Source organism: Sus scrofa, chromosome 1 (assembly GCF_054392235.1).
Source record: "Sus scrofa isolate SSC_HxYL_T2T_F1_AM1 chromosome 1, Sscrofa_HxYL_maternal_Yorkshire_Landrace_v2.0, whole genome shotgun sequence".
Lineage (NCBI taxonomy): Eukaryota > Metazoa > Chordata > Mammalia > Artiodactyla > Suidae > Sus > Sus scrofa.
The window spans coordinates 218,314,473-218,327,095 of NC_139383.1; the positions used below are offsets into that span (position 1 = coordinate 218,314,473).

At 40.1% G+C, this 12,623-nt stretch overlaps 1 long non-coding RNA gene across 3 annotated transcripts in view; it reads left to right on the forward strand.

Annotated features, from left to right (window-relative positions):
• LOC106507234 (uncharacterized) overlaps positions 1 to 12,623 on the forward strand; it is a 47,545-nt gene that overhangs the window by 9,827 nt on the left and 25,095 nt on the right. The window contains exon 1 of one of the 3 annotated variants that reach the window (XR_014821540.1): positions 11,581 to 11,827. The exons of 1 other annotated variant lie outside the window; for it this stretch is intronic. This is a non-coding gene — a long non-coding RNA (uncharacterized LOC106507234). Of the gene's footprint in view, positions 1 to 11,580; positions 11,828 to 12,623 lie in introns of those variants that run through there. One more of the 3 variants, XR_014821530.1, reaches the window with a different exon arrangement.

The following is a 12,623-nucleotide window of genomic DNA, read 5'->3' on the forward strand; positions in this document are numbered from 1 at the left end:
ACCGGTCCTGTACCCACATCTGTATCCTGCCACGTCACTGCCATGTTCCCTTCTTGTCTTCTTTTGGTAAAAAAGTCTCACCCCTTCACAGGATCACCACGTAAGTGATCCTTATCCTCCCATCATTTCCCATGCTTGAAGCCAGGTGTAATACCGAGGAGTATTCAGTAGGTGGCAGCCTTCACAAAGAGAATTCAGGCAATTTTGTTGCTTTGCTCCGCGGGATAGTACGCCTAATGAGAGGCACAGATGCCCCGAGCTGCTACCTCCGCTGATCTTGTTCACTAATTAGAAACATTTGCTTCCTTGGAGTCACAAAAATGTTCCCACTACTATTCTGTTTTGTAAAGGGAAACAATCTGAGTTATTTAAGTGATTCCATTCTCCAGCTCTCACCAGCTTGGAAGATCAGAAGATATCAAACAAAGCTCTCCTTTTTTTTGTGTTTTGTCAAAGATTTGGGGAGAAATGATTCTTTTTTCAATTTTGGTATGGAATTTTTATTTTCCTGTGTTGCTGCTGCTGCTGAAATTTTGTATCGGAATCTTTATCATTAAAAACAAGCAGAAGGAGAGAGAATGTTTTAAAAAACACGAGAGTAGACTGCTAATTGAAAAGAAAGGCATTAAGAAAACTGGACATATTGTTCAGAATTTATTTTCTCTTTAACAAGAATATTTGAGAGTTGGTTGCTTTACAACATGGAGATGTTGGTACATAGCACTGGTACATATGGTACCTGGACTTATCTGGAATAATGATAGAGGCATGCACTTATTTAAGACCCCTCTTCCTCTGAGTTCATGTCCTATTTGTTGCCCGAGACTAAAGCATCTTTCACTTTTAAATGCACTCACTTTTTCTTTATTTCTTGTTTTGGGCTATGTTTATTTATTTATCTATTAAAAAATTGTTTTTATTATAGTTGGTTTACAATGTTTTGTCAATTTCTGCTGTACAGCAAAGTGACCCAGTAATACATATATAAACCTTCTTTTGTTCACATTATCCTCCATTGTATTCCATCACAAGTGATTAGATGTAGTTTCCTGGGCCATATAGCAGGACCTCATTGCTTATCCATTCCAAATGCTGTGGCTTCGGCTGCTGCTATGCCTCGAGGTCGGTCCCTGGCCTGGGACATTCCATATCCCGTGGGTGTGGCCAAAAAAAAAGTGAAATACTGTTTAGGGAGCCCTTGCTATGTGTCAACTACTTTCACTGATGGAAGTTCATTTCATCCTCACAAAAACATTTTAGATTGGGCATAACTGGAGTAATTTCTATTCTATTCCAGTAGCTAAGGTGGGGAAGTTAGGGTTTGAACCTAGAGGTGTAGCCTACCTGGCACCCCAGTGTGGACATGACTGTCTTGCACTCAATATTTGGTTGCCCTTACCAGAATCAGTTCCCTTTCATGAATAAACCTGTCTTTCTTTAGTGCTGACTTTGATAACAAATAGATAATCTAAGAGCAGTAGCAGGAGTCCATCCTTAGGTAACACTTATTCTGGGTCAGGTACTTTTCTAAGCGCTTTACATTTATTTACTCATTTAATCTTCCCAAAACCCTGTGAAAGAGATACTATTCTCATTCTCATTTTATAAGACAAGAAAACAGAAGCACAGAATGGGCAAGCAGGTGTTTGAGCTGGGATTTGAACCAAGGGAGACTGAGTGCCAGGGCCTGTGACGTGAATCATGATACAATGCTGTCACTAAAGAGTTGAACCCACACTATGTAACCATCACCTAATAGCAACCTCATTCCATGATACTTAACAAGATGGCTAAGCAATTCACATCCAAGTGTCCACATATATACATGTGTGGCCCACAGAGATCTGCACACAGGGTATAGGCTTCATTGGGGTTGTTGCCCTGGAGCCATTTACCAAGCCCTCCACACAGGCTACCAGCCAGAAGTGCCTGAAATGACTCCTCAGGACCACAGCAATATTGAAGTCACAGGACTTTTCATGGTGAACAGGCCTTCATAAAACCTACTGCAAAATGCTCTTTCTTTGTAACTACAGAAAGAAGGGTTTTAGAAGCCTCTTTCATTGTAGGTTAAAAAAAGAGAAGTGTTTTGGAGTTCCCGTCGTGGCGCAGTGGTTAACGAATCTGACTAGGAACCCTGAGGTTGCGGGTTCGATCCCTGCCCTTGCTCAGTGGGTTAACGATCCGGCGCTGCCGTGAGCTGTGGTGTAGGTTGCAGACGTGGCTCGGGTCCCGCGTTGCTGTGGCTCTGGCGTAGGCCGGTGGCTACAGCTCCGATTGGACCCCTAGCCTGGGAACCTCCACATGCCGTAGGAGCGGCCCAAGAAATGGCAAAAAGACAAAAAGACAAAAAAAAAAAAAGAGAAGTGTTTAGAAGTTCTTCATTTTATTTAGAAATACCTCCATCTGTGTCTACAAACTTACAACCTATTTTCTTTCTAGCTAGGGTTTGCTGGGCTCCCATGCTGGGTCTGCCATTTGATTCTTGAATCCCCACTGCTTCTGGGTTATACAAGCAACTCTTTGAACATAATTTGATTTTTTTAAAAAAAATAATAACTGTGCATTGTTTTGAAACAGTGTTTTTTTTCAAAGTCAAAGTTTATTTTACGGACTATTAGATGGCAGACTCTCAAGCTCGGTGGGGCTATTTCAGCAATAAAAATATGTTTGTGAAAATGAAAAAAAAAAGAAAATATGTTTATGAAGATATAGCTAGATGGCCATAACATATACAGCCTTAGGATTCAGAAATATCCAATGCCACAAGATCCTCTAAATCAGAGCAATTTTCTGGTATAGTTCATTGCTTTTGTAGTCGGTTTTGGCATTATCATTCTCTGCTGTTCCAAGGCATGCCATGGACTAGAACTTTCTTTGCCTTAAACTCAGCTCAAACAATGCAATTTATGCTTCATTGTTCTAGTTAAGATGGAAGTGGATGTTCAATTAAAAAGTTGTACACCAACCAAAAAGAGAAGGGAGGGAGAGAGGAACAGCAAATGCTCAGTAAATGAAGCCCGAAGACAATGGTTTAAAACATTTCCTCCCAAGAACACACTCTGTGTGTGTGTGTTTACATGTGTGTTGTTTGAATGGTTCAAACAAAGATCAGTTTGTATTAGCATTCTCTCAGAGGAACTCTTTCTTTGAACCTGCCCCTTGGTTCCAGCCAGTGAAGATTTCTGTCTCTGACATGTGTGAAGGGCCCTTGACCTCAGGACTTGCAGGGGGTGATGAGCATGTTTGTTGAGAATGATGGCACCTACACTGTGGAAGAGACCATAAAAATCTGATGTGCAAAAAAACCTGAAAACTATATATGGTTTTTTTCCTTCTCACAAAGGGATTGATAAAAACTCTGAACCAGATGTATTTAAAAAGTGGTCTCTCTTCCACCACTCTGTGTTCCTTGGGATTTCTTCATCTGCTGGTCCCACCCTGCTCTAGGTGACTGAGGGGTATCACTCTCTGGTGTCACAACTCTTAAGACCATTTGTGGAAATTCTTTATATCTAAACTCACTCAGAGCCCTTTATTTAGTTTTATTAGTGTTGACAAGAGCATTAATTATTGTATCACAGTAATACATGCATTTATATATAAACATAATGAACTAGAACTCAAAACTTATCAAGAAAAAACCATTCCCCTGGTCCATTGCTCCACCCTCTATCCCAGCCTTTCTGAAAGTGATCCCATTAAACTCTTTTAACTATTTCGTTTAACGTTTATTATAGTATATCTAACTAATGCAGATGAGGCCTTAGCCCTTTTTCTCCCCTGTTCCCATTGCTTATTCTGCCTTTTCCCTTCCTCATAATCTAGTTACAGCCATATTTTAGTTTAGATCAATGCTCAGTATTTACATTATTATGACTGTATCTGCTGTTCTCTGCAGAAGCAAGGTGCATTTGATGATTGCATGTCCTTTCTTCTATACCTTTTCAATCCTAATGTGAATAATTGCCTTATTTTTTCATTGGCTTAGTTTTCTAGGTGTGCCTTGATAATTTGTCTTCCTAATGCCGCAAGAGTTTTGTCAAACATATGTCAATATTTTTTTAAACACTCAAACAAATTTTATAGAAAAACTCCCTATGGGTCCCACTCCCTCTTCACACTTAGCACCCCATCTTCTCCAGACGTCTGATTCTGCCCAACCCTAGAGAATTTGCTCTGTGGGCCAGCAGAATGGGGGCCGCCATGGGACTTCTCTGGTCTCGGGACCCTGCTTTTCAGATCCTATGCCTTTCCCATCCCTTCATGTTCTGAAACACAGCCTTGCTTGAGAAACATATTTTTTGAGTTCTTGGGCAGTCTGAAGATGTCTTTATTCTATACCACACCTTAATGAATTGTTTGGCTTGGTTAAGAATTCTGTCCTCATCTGCCTGCATTTTGAAGCCCTTGTTTACTGTCTTCAATAACCCAGTTTTTTTTTTCTTCTAGTTTTATTGAAATATAATTGACAAATAAAATTAAGATATTTAAAGTGTACAATGTGATGATTTGATATACATATATATACTGTAATTGGATTTCTCCCCAATAAAAGCTAATACATCTATCACCTCTATTTTCTTAGCAAGATAATCTAGTTTTCTTGTTAAGAAGTCAGATGCTATTCCAATTCACATTTTCTTTGTAAGTGAATATTATTGCTGTTGTTGTTGTCGTTAAATCTGTGTAATCCCTTAGAACTTTCTTTGGTATTCTAAAATTTCATGGTGATGTGCTTTTTTAAAAATTTTTTTTTATTTTTTAAATGGCTGCCCCTGTGTTGTATGGAAGGTCCCAGGCTAGGGGTCTAATCGGAGCTGTAGCTGCTGGCCTACACAACAGCCACAGCTACATGGATCCAAGCTGCATCTGTGACCTACTCTGCAGCTTGTGGAAACGCCAGATCCTTAACCCACTGAGTGGGGCCAGGGATTGAAACCACATTCTCATGGAGACAACAGCTAACCCACTGAGCCACAATGGGAACTCCTGGTAATGTGCTTTTATGTGAGTTTTTTATAATTCATTTTTTTGTGCACTTGTGGGCTTTCTCAGCATGCAAACTCCATGTCCTTCAGTTTTGGAAAATTCTTTAATTTTATTTCTTTACCATTTCTTTCCTGTATCTGTTCTCTCTGCCTGAAACGTCTGTTAGTTGGGTCATGGATCTCAGCTCTAACTTTGGCTAAAAGTAAGAGTTGATCCTAATTTTCTTATCTTCTATATTATTATCCTTGGTTTTTTCATGCTACTCTTCCAGATTTTTAAAAAAATTTTTAATTTTTTAAATTTTGTTTTGGTTTTTTTTTAGGGCCGCACAAAGGCACATGGAGGTTCCTGGGCTAGGGGTCTAATTGGAGCTACAGCTGCCGGCCTGCGCCACAGCCACAGCCACAGCAATGTGGGATCTGAGCTGTGTCTGTGACCTATACCACAGCTCACGGCAGCGCCGGATCCTTAACTCACTGAGCAAGGCCAGGGATTGAACCTGCAACCTCATAGTTTCTAGTAGGATTTGTTAACTGCTGAGCCACGACAGGAACTCCTCTTCCAGCTTTTATATTGGATTTTAAAAAATTTCAGCCAAGATATTTTCAATTTCAAAGAGCTCTTTGTTTTTATTTTTAATATTATATTTTTTATTCTTTCTTTGTAGATGTATCATCTACTTTCAACCTTAGGATATTAAAGATAGTTTTATACTGAGCTTATAATCTTTTTCTCCATGAGTACCTACTGTGTGTATGGCATTATTTTATGCCTAGAGATACGTTAGTGCATAAAACAAAGTCCCTACCCTCATAGCAGGCTCTCTTGTATCTCCCAGATTTTTTTTTGGTCTGAGCCACATACTGAAAAGGAGAAGGGCATGGGAATTTGGAAAGGGGGACTGGGCGTTCATTTTTAGGGGGTTGTGTGAGCTTCCACACATTACTACAAATTTAGTAGCTTAAAACAACACAAATTTATCACTTACAGTTTTTAAGGTCAGAGTCTGAGGAAAGTTTTCCTGGGCTGAAATCAAGACTGCATTCACTTCCTCCAGAAGCCCTAAGGGAGGTCCTATTTTCTTGACTCGTTCAGTTTCTAGAATGGCATTCCTTGCTTTCTTTGGCTGGTGGCTTCTTCCTCCATCTTCAAAGCAGGCAGCCTCGAATCTTACTTCTAGTAATCATTGGTGAATATCTCCTTCCTTCTTCTTTTGAAAGCACATCCTCCTCTACTCCCCTCTTATAACGTCATTCCTGATCACATTTAGGGCCGATTTGAATAGAGTGGTATCTCTTTTGAGATTTTAATTTGCAATTCTTTGATGACTAATGATATTCAAGATATTTTCATATGCTTATTTGACATTTATTTTTTTGTGTAAGTTGTCTGTTTTGCTATTTTTATTTATTTATTTATTTGTCTTTTTGCTATTTCTTTGGGCCGCTCCCGCGGCATATGGAGGTTCCCAGGCTAGGGGTCTAATCCGAGCTGTAGCCACCAGCCTACACCAGAGCCACAGCAACTCGGGATCCAAGCCTCGTCTGCAACCTACACCACAGCTCAGGGCAACGCCGGATCGTTAACCCACTGAGCAAGGGCAGGATCTAACCCGCAACTTCATGGTTCCTACTCGGATTCGTTAACCACTGATCCACGACGGGAACTCCTGTTTTGCTATTTTTAAAAAATTAGGTTATTTATCCTATTATTGAGGAGTAAGAATTCTTTTCAGGATACAGATCCTTTGTATATTTTCTCCCAAATTGTGGCTGAGCTTTTCATTTTAAAATATGTCTTTCAATTAAAAAAAAAATTTCAACTTTAAATATAAATCGTCATTTTTTCCTTTTAAATTAGGTATTTTTTATGTTACATATAAGAAAAATCTTAACCAAAGTGGTGGGAACTTTTTTCTGTGTTTTCTTCTAGAGGGTTTATGGTTTTACCTCTTATGAGTTAATTTTGTGTATAGTGTGAATTTATTTTTCTCCATGTGAGTATCCTATTGTTCCAGTGCTGTTTGCTAATAAGACAATTCTTTCCTCAAAGAATACACTTGTCATCAAATGAGTTCATTAAAAACCTGTTTGTGTTTCATCATTCTGTATGTCTATCCTAGGTGAACATTATTGCAGCTTATCACAGGTCTTGAAATCAGGTAGTATAAGGCTGCCAACCTTGCCCAAATGTTTGGGAATCCTTTCCTATCTTATAATTAAAACAATAATCACTTGAAAGCAAAATGGAAGTTAGCAGTAGAGTATGTGGTCCTTGGGCAGTGATCTGACTTTGTCATTAAGACAGTCAACATCGGTACCTATGGAGTTTTCCTCCTCTCATGCTGTTCAATTTCTTTAGGCAAGAACATGTTGATATCTTTCCTGGAGGGTATGCAGTTTCCAGCAGCAGAGTAAGGGGATATAGATGCAGTATTATGCTGGGAAGTCTTTCCTTAATCCTCTCTTTTAAGCTCCATGCTTCATGTCACTTCTTCACGACCTAATAGTTGTAAGTCTTTCTGGCCCATTTTTTTCTAGAGAGTAAATTTCCAGTCTCCTAAGCACTGGGGAGAAGGCCTTTGCCTGGCTATAGGGAAATGAGGGAGGGGAAAAGAGTCCTTAGGGTTTGATCACTTTCTACTCTGTATACAGATTTTCCTCCCTGGGTCTCATCCCATTTTTTTTTTTTCTTTTTTTTTTTTGGTCTTTTTAGGACTGCACATGCAGCATATGGAAGTTCCCAGGCTAGGGGTCAAATCAGAGCTGCAGTTGCCAGCCCACACTACAGCCACAGCAATGCTAGATCTGAGCTGTGTCTGCCACCTACACCACAGCTCATGGCAACGCTGGATTCTTAACCCACTGAGCAAGGCCTGGGATCAAACTCACGTCCCCGTGGATACTAGCCGGGTTCATTACAATTGAGCGATGATGGAACTCCTTATCCCACTTTCTGATTCCTGGTCCATCTACTTGTGAACCTTTCCACAGTACTGCAGATGATTTGCTTTTATTTGTTTTTAAATATTTTTTCTCTGATTTTGATACTGGATTCCTCCCTTTTGTTAGAATTGTTAGTACTCCCCTCTCTACTTTCTGGCTTTGAAAATTTGTTGATGGCCACTCATTAGCGTTTGTCTCCTCCCTGTTTTTTTTTTTTTTAATCCTTTTGCATTGTGCATTTTTAATTCTTTTAATTTATTTTAGTGGTATTTCAAAAGGTGGTAGATAATTACCATTCTTCATGCCACCCTGTTATGGCAGGTGTACCCTTTTAAAGCCCTTTAAATAATAAATACTTCTTGAATACACTCTCTAAGGAGGTTTGCTATTCACAGTATGCTTTGTAAAACACCTGTCACTGACTACCTAAAAATGACTTATTTTTCTACTTGCTCAGTGGCACAGTCTTGCTCTCCAGCTGGGGGCATTCTGGGCTAGGTATCTTCAGGGTCCTGCCTCTGGGTTCTGAGTTCCTTGTTCTTCCAATGTTGTATTCCTGATACTGCCTGGTGATAACATTTTGCACAGGTGATTTCCATTTCTTAGGCGTAAAGAGCTACTTAACTAGAAATGATTTTCCCAGAAATACAAAAAATATTGAATATCATGTTGTATTTGAGGAGTTCTAAAGGATTTTTCCTACTTTCATGTGATCTACATATGCCTTCAAAGATTTAAGAAATGTGTGTAACTCTCATATCAACTGGGAGCCCTTGTTCCTTTAATGTCTAATAAGCTTATTTGAATGCCTGAAAACCATGGTCTGTAGAAATCCATCCTCTGCAAGATTTCTGCAAATTCACAATGAACTGACATTCTGAGGACCTTCTTTGACAAGTGCATTTGTGTTTTTCTTTGACCTACACTGTTATAGCCTAAATGTGAAATACCAACCTCTTCAAATTCCAAAAACTATCCTCTCACAAAGCACCTGTAAGCAGATGTAAATTAAAGGAACTCAATTGAATAGAGTTACTTAAGTAGAGTTTGAATTAAATTGAGTTTGAGCTGATTCAGGTATTGAATTGAGAAGGGATTTAACTGAGTGGATACAGTTGGGAAGAATTTGATTTGAGTAGAGGTTGATTTGGGCAGAGATCAAGTTGAATAAAGGTTGAGGTGAGAAAAGAATGAGTTGTGTAGAGACTGAGTTTTATACAGTTTGAGTTCTGCAGAGAATTAATTGAGTAGTTTGATAGAAGAAGACTTAGGTGACATATGAAGTTGGGATCATATTTCACATAGTAAACACATTAAAAGTCTATAATGCATTCTCCAAAATCCTTTTGGGGTCATCTTTTGTCTCTCTCCACATAGAAAAGGAGCAAAGAGCTTTATCACAAGATATTCCCCTGGTTCTGCCCGCTTTTCCTTTCTTTCTGTCCTCCTCTTCCTGGCTCGTTCTAAAACAACAAAGAAATTCCTTTCCCAGCTTCCCTTAGAGGAATTTCAAGATCTTCTCTGACTGCCAGATCCTTACTTTCTCATCATCACAAGGGCTTATCAGAATGTTTCTCAGAGACAATCCCATTCCGAGGAAGGTATGGTAAAAATGCCAAAATGATACGTTTTTCCCCTGCCTTGTTACCTTTAATTTCACTACTGATAAATTTTAAAATGCTCATCTCTCTGTTTTTGAAGTACATTGAATTGAATGCTAGGATTATATTCATCAATATTGACATGGAGAACAAAACCCCCCTCAGTGTTTGCTAATTGGAAAATGCTAAGATATATTTGGGTATCATTCCTGTACTTCCAATAATAAATTGGTCAAAATGGCAATGGTAGTTAATTTTAAGGCAAGCATGTCAAATGGATTATGATGAAGAGATGCTGCTATACTGTATTCTTACAATATCACTCATTAAATCTCTCCATATGAAGCTATGAAATTCCATTTGGTGGGCATACCAATAGCTAAAATAGCAGTTCATACATTAGATCTACTATTTCAAAACAAATTAAAATAACAGGCACTGAATGTTTACTAGGTACTGGAGAGAAAATTTGCATGAGTCACAATCCTTTCCTCCAAAGAAGATGGGAATCTAATTAGTGAAATAAACAGTAAATAGACATAACTTTTAAATAATATGAAAGGGCATACATTTCAGGATGAAATTGTGGGTTGGAGCTCTGTTATGGGATTTTGGAGAAGGAAAGGCTGTTAGGGTTTAGTCAGATTAAAAGCCTGAGAGAGGGGACTGGACTTTCACCTGTGCCCCAGAAGGTTTGGGGTTGAGCTTTTCAGGTGAGGAGAAGAGTCTGGATGAAGCTAGTGCTTTGGGAATGGGTTGAATGAGGGTGAAGAAAGTAAGGAGATGATATCCATGGTAAACAAATATTTCTTGGGGAATATTAACAGTTGAGGTCAGCTAGGACAGGTGGGTATCGATTGGGTTCTAGGCTGAAGAGGCTGGGTTTTGCCTCAAAGAGATGAAGGAGATACCCAGGTATGACTGCCCATGCAGAACAAAAAAGGATGAAATTGTTTAGCCCTGAAGACATTTCACAAGTTGCAGAGTTCTTCCTTTGCTTTCACAGGCTTACAGTTCTCTCTCAGCAGGAAATGGTGGGGAACATTTTTTTACTCTCTCGATGAGAATGGTGTAAAGAAAAAAAAAATGGAAGAACTTCAAATTAGTCTGTTTTGTACATATGCATTAAAATAAACATGCTGTTCACACTGTGAAGACTTTTGCCCGCCTGCATCTGCTGAATTGCCAGCCCACCTTGAAAGGAAATCCATTTAGAAAGTTTATTTTTTCTTCAAGAGGAGTAGGCTTGTCAGCTTATTCCATGTGGTTGGTGAAGGCTCAAGAAAGGTGCTGATGCCACCAAACGTCACCATCAATTATTGACCCAAGTGAGGAGTGTCTTCTTGCTGATTTCTTTTGTGCATATTCAAATATTTCTACAACACATTTTTGTCTACAAAAAAGGATTGAAGTATGCCTCCAATTGAGTTTCAGTCTTTTTAGACAAGTCTGGCAGACTGAGGAGGCTTGGAGATGGTCAGAGGAATCAGAATGCAGGGACGGGTGGGCTATTTTGACCTTCAGATGGACAGAATAAGCTTGAGGCTCACAGAGAGCTTACTTTTGGAGAACCCATCCCATGTCATTTCCAGTTAGTGAAAACTCACCTATATTCTATGATAAATGTCTTTATATGAAAATAGTATTTGAGTTGATGCAATGTTATATTTGATAAACATTTTAGTTGAATACGTATTCATTTTAATTTTTGCAGGTTTTAAAAGTAGTTGCAGACAAATGAATACTCTTTTTGGTATGTGTTAGGTCTCAGCATTTTCATAGGCTGTTGACTGAACCCTGTCTCCAGAGCCCAGCAGATAAAAAACCCTGGAGGGAGGGCCACTCAGTTTCCCTTGGAGGATGAGGGGGACTGACTGCTACTCTAACCTTCCATGGGCACCCCAAGGAGCAAGCAGAGAGATGGCTGCTGTGTGTTATCTGAAAAATACTTTCACCTGAGTTCCCATCCTCAGCCCCCATCCATGACCACGTGATGGAGAGGGGGCCTGCCTTTCCCTGCTCAGTGCTCCAGAGGTCAGCTGTTTCCACGCAGCCAGACTGGAGAGCCTGGGGGGAGGGGCTGTTCCCAAAGCCGTGGTACAGCTGAGCTGCCACGGAGGTAGGCGTGGGTTTACATTGACCCAGGAGAAAGAGAAGTGGTAGTCAGAGCTGTCTTGTGAGCATACAGCGATGCTGTCTACAGAGCGGCAGAAATAACTCCAAGGAACTTTGCAAGGGATTGGATTCTGTTCGAGCAGCATGGAGAGGCGTATTGCTTTCCACACAGAGGTATGGTAGGCCCTCTCGCACTTCGTGTTTGCAGGTTCAGCATCTGCAGATTCAGGCAATTGGGGATGGAAAATATTATGGGGGAAAAAAAAAGCCTCAAGAATGTTCCAAAAAGTGAACCATGAGTTTGCCAGGTATTGGCAACTATTTACATAACATTTACCTTGTAGGAGGTATTCTAAGTAATCTAGAGATGGATTTCAGGTATACGGGAGAATATGTGTAGTTTATAAGCAAATATTATGCCCTTTTGTAAAAGGGATTTGAGCGTCCGCCAGAGTTTGGTACCTGGGCGTCCTGGAACCATTTCTTCCACGCACACGAAGACCACTGCTTTAGTGTTGGGGGAGACCTCGGATGTGTCCATTCGCTGATGAACTTGGAACTCATTTAGGTGCTTCCACAGGCCTGCTTTCCTGCCTTTTTTCCTTCTAGCACTTTGGGTTCTTTCACTGACCAAGTATGCTTCTAATTAGATGTTAGAGGCACAGATGAAGAGTTTGTGTGCCTCACCCTTAAATTACTCCTGAATCCATAGGAGGGGCTCTTGGTGTGTAAGACTGTGCACTGGAGTCACCAGCCAAGTAGCACCTCACACTGCCTGTGGTGGGGTGGTGGCCAAGGAAGGCTTGGAAGGGGAGTTTTGAGCTGGTTTGTTTTTTTTTTTTTTTTTTTGTTGTTGTTGCTATTTCTTGGGCCGCTCAAGCGGCATATGGATGTTCCCAGGCTAGGGGTTGAATCGGAGCTGTAGCCACCGGCCTACGCCAGAGCCACAGCAACGCGGGATCTGAGCCGC